The 4,338-nt window shown below is 38.2% G+C and overlaps 1 pseudogene; it reads left to right on the top strand.

Moving 5' to 3' along the window:
• The first annotated feature begins 1,081 nt into the window (after nt 1-1,081).
• LOC132653283 (U6 spliceosomal RNA) lies at nt 1,082-1,178 on the top strand (annotated as a pseudogene).
• Nucleotides 1,179-4,338: the final 3,160 nt, after the last annotated feature.

The following is a 4,338-nucleotide window of genomic DNA, read 5'->3' as shown; positions in this document are numbered from 1 at the left end:
TAGAAAGAGAAGCGAGAGAAGAGAAAAGGGTAAGGGAGACAGGAAAGAGAGGCAGAAATAAAAGAAAAATGGAAGAGAGAGGAAGAGAGGGAGGAGAGAAAGGAAGAGTGAGAGAGACATACAGGGTGGGAAAAAAGGAAATGAAGGAGAATCAGAGACAGAAAGAGTTAAGTGGGGAGAGAGCACAGGAGAGAAGGAGAGAGGTAAAGGAAAGAAGAAAGTGAGAGAGCAATAGGGAGGTAAGAGAGGAGGGAGAGACCGGGAATGAAAGCAAGTCAAAGAAGTAAAGAAAGGTGAAGGGATGGGGGCTATAGAAGAGAGAGGGAAGGAGAAAGAGAGAGATGGAGAAAGAGTGGGAGACAAAGACAGATGGCTAGAGAGAAAGGCAGATATACCCAGCTATGAAAATAATAATAATAGACAAAAACAAAAAGCAAATTAAGCACCTTATTTGAGAGAGACAAATTGGTAAAGTGCAGACATGTTTATTGTACATTCCTGAGGATATTGAATCTGGTAACAGGGATCTTGTGCATTTATGTCTCCCTGTGTGCTAGCTCAGGGAGATGGCATTAAGGGGTAGAGGAAAAGGAAACAGAAGAAGAGGCTTTAGCCATGCAGGGTCACAGCTCAAGTATTTTTTGTTTGTTTGTTTTGTTTTGTTTTGTTTTAGACAACGTTTCTCTATATGTTTTTCTTGGTTGACCTGGACTCACTTTGTAGACCAGGCTGGATCTGCCTTCCTCTGCCTCCCAGAGTGCTGGGATTACCCCCACTCTGGCTACAACTCAGGTCTTAAAGCATGATAGAGCAGCTTTTTGTGCTTACAAACATATCTATTTTTAAATCAAAGATGTGGTCCCACCCTTCATGTTTTTTCTACCCTCATCTCTACAACAGCTTCAAGGTATTATGAACGGATGATGACATTGAACTTCTGATCCTTCTGCCTTCGCCTCGCCTCTTGATTCTGTTCGGTTAGGCAAGTGCCATGAAGTCCAATTTTCTTTCATTAAAGTCTGAGATTCTGGAATTACGTATCATAGGATTTGTTTGTCTATATATCAGTATTGACATGGTAGTGCTCACTTGGGCAGCACATATATTAAAATTGGAATGATTAGCATGGCCCCTGCACAAGGATGACATAGTGAAAATGGGCCACAATGAGCTCAATTTAAAGAGATTGGGGCCTTAGTTATCAAAGATCTCAGGTATACAAAACAAAACAACAACAAACAGGCAGGCATGTACACATTTAACAATTAAAAAACAACAACACAGAACCAAAAACGAACAAAAAATCAAGGGTTATTTCTGTCTATAAAAAACTAGATGGTGACACACTACTAATAAAGATATAATGCACTTTGGTAGTAGGAGTGGGGAAGTATACCTTAGAGTGCTATATAAAACCAGCTCCTCTGGTACTGAAAGTGTTGTAATGGTGTCTGTTAGTTTATAACTTTTGTTTCTTTTACAAGAGTCCTCTTCCTTAATCTTGGGCACCTACAGTAGAGGCAAGTTTCCTCAGACTTGGCCACCATTCTATATACTAAAATAATAACACAGACACTGGGTCTCAATTGGAGGATATGGAAAAGCAAGATTGTTCTCAGTTAACATACAGCCTCACTCATCAATGCAACAGAAGTCTAAATCAGGAGGAACATGCACATGCCCTAGAAAGAGAAATAATAATAATTATTAGTAAAAATAATGATGATGATAATAAATTTAGCATACTCGTGGGGTAAGGTGCCTTATTCCTTTCATTTTTAAATCATTTGTAGATGGTTGTTTTGCTTGGCACTGTGCACCACAGGTCCCCTCTGAGGACATAAGTGAGCATCGCTTTCCCCTGGAACTGGAGATTAAGCATTCATTCATTATTGCAGGATTAATAAGTCAAAAAAGAAATCAAGGGAGAAATAAAAGGCAGAGGAGTAATAGAAGTACTCCAAATTTCCTACAAAGCCACTTGCTATAGGCTGAAAAAAAATCAAATATCTAGAAATAAACCTAAACAATGATATAAAAGGGCTCTACAATGAAAATGTTTGATCTCTGATGAAAGAGACAAAGGAAGACACCAGGGAATGGAAAGACATACCATGCTTTTGCAATGGTAGAATTAATAGAGTAACTCTAACTGTGGTGGTGTGAATGAGAATAGCCCCAATTGGCTCATATATTTGAATGCTTGGTCACTAATTAGTGAAATTATTTAAGAAGGATTAGGGACATGGCCTTGTTGAAGGAGCTATGTCACTGATGTTGGATACTGAGGCTTTAAAAGCCCATGCCAGGTCCAGGCTCCCTCCCTAAATCTGGAACCTGCAGACCAGATGTGTGCTCTTAGCTACTTCCCTAGTACCATTCCTAACTGCTGCTCCAATGCTATGAGGATGGTTGAATAACCTTCTGAAATTATAAGCAACCTCACAAATAAAAGCTTTATTTTTTAAGTTGTCTTTGTTGTGGTGTCTCTTCACAGCAATAGAATAGTATTTAATACAGAAGTTGGTGACAAAGAATTGAGTATCTTATGAATAGCCTGACATGTTTATTGGAGAAATATGAAACACTTCAGGATTTTGGACTAGAAAAGTGGTTGTATTAGTCAGGGTTCTATAGAGGAACAGAACTTATAGAGTATAGATAGAAAGATAGATATATAGAGAGATAAATAGAGAAAGGGATGGATAGATAGATAGATAGATAGATAGATAGATAGATAAATAGATATGTATGATTTATTAGAATGACTTAGTGACTTAGTTACAGGCTGTGATCCAGCTACTCCAACAGTGGCCACCTATGAACCTCAAAAGATATGGATTAAAGTTGTGAAGGTAGAGCCTGGGTTGCATTGGAGACCCCAAGTTGTGGGAGATGCCATAGTTTTGGGATGCCTGTTATGGAGAGATGTAGACTGGACATGGAAGTATCCCAGTAGAGAGAAGTGGGTTGTAGTCAGCAAAGCTAGAAGCGAAGAGCCATAAAAGATAACCCTTTGACATCAGATATGGAGTTAAAGGATTTAAAGTTTGCCCTTCCAGGTTTTGTTCTTGCTTTTAATCAGTGTTTCCTCTCTATACCCTCCTTTCTCCTATTTAGAATATTAATGTATATTCTGTGCCATTGTATGTTGGAAGTATTTGATTTTTTTCCCCACAGGGAAAGTTAAGAGATTGTTTTGAGTCTGATAATGGGCTTTGGACTTTTAAACAATACTAAGACTGTGAAAGATTGTGGAGACTTTTGAGGTTGGATTGAATGCATTTTGCATTATGATATGGCTATAAGCTTATGAAGGCCAGAGAGTAGAATGTGTTGATTTGAATAAAATGCATCCCATAGGTTCATATATTTGGATGCTTAATCCATCAGTTAGTGAAATTGTTTGGAAAGGATTCGGAGGTATGGGCTTGTTAGAGAACGTGTGTCTATGGAGTTAAGCACTGTGATTTCAAAAGCCCATGCCAGACCCTGTGTCACTCTCTCAGCCTGCAACTTGTAGATCAGATGTAAGCTCTCAGCTCCTTCCCCAGCAGCATGCCTGCTTATCTTCCCCAGCACATGACTTGCCATGATGACAACTAGCTAACCATCTGAAACTGCAAGCAAGCCCAAAATTTAATGCTTTATTTCATAAGTTGCCTTGGTCATGGTGTCTCTTCACAGCAATAACTAAGACAATGACTATTCTACAGAAATCCATGTTTGGAATCAATTCAATTTCACATAGAAGTCACACTTCACCTTCACACCTTCACAGAAATAGGGAAAAGAATAAAAAAAACGAAAGAAACTAAGACTATACTAAATTCACAGAGAAACACAAAGACCCTGGTTTACCAATATAATCCTAATAGCATCCCAGACTTGAAGATATATTATAGAGCCTTAATAATTAAAACAGTACAGTATTAGCACAAAAACAGACATGTAGAATGAGGGAACATTACCCAAGTTGACAGCATGAGAATATGTAACTATAGCCATTTAATATTCAAAAAGATGCCAGAAACAAGCATTAGATAAATGTTAACACCTTTGACAAATGATGCTAGGCAAACGAGATACTCACATATAGAAGAAAGACATTAAACACATATCTTTCACCCTGCACAAAAACTAATTCTAAGTGGAAGGAAGACATAAAAGTGCAATGCAAGATTCTAAAAGTATGAAAAGAAAATATCAGTAGTATCCTACAAAGGGCAAGTTGGGGAAAGAAATTTCTGAAAAGAACTCCATTTGCCCAAGATTCCAGGCCAACAACTGACAGATGGAATCTCATAAAATTCAAAAGCTTCTGAAAGGTAAATAAAC

The sequence above is a fragment of the Meriones unguiculatus genome, chromosome 3 (genome assembly GCF_030254825.1).
Source record: "Meriones unguiculatus strain TT.TT164.6M chromosome 3, Bangor_MerUng_6.1, whole genome shotgun sequence".
Classification (NCBI taxonomy): Eukaryota; Metazoa; Chordata; class Mammalia; order Rodentia; family Muridae; genus Meriones; species Meriones unguiculatus.
Note: the sequence above shows the minus strand (reverse complement) of the source record. Positions and strands in the feature narration are given on the sequence as shown.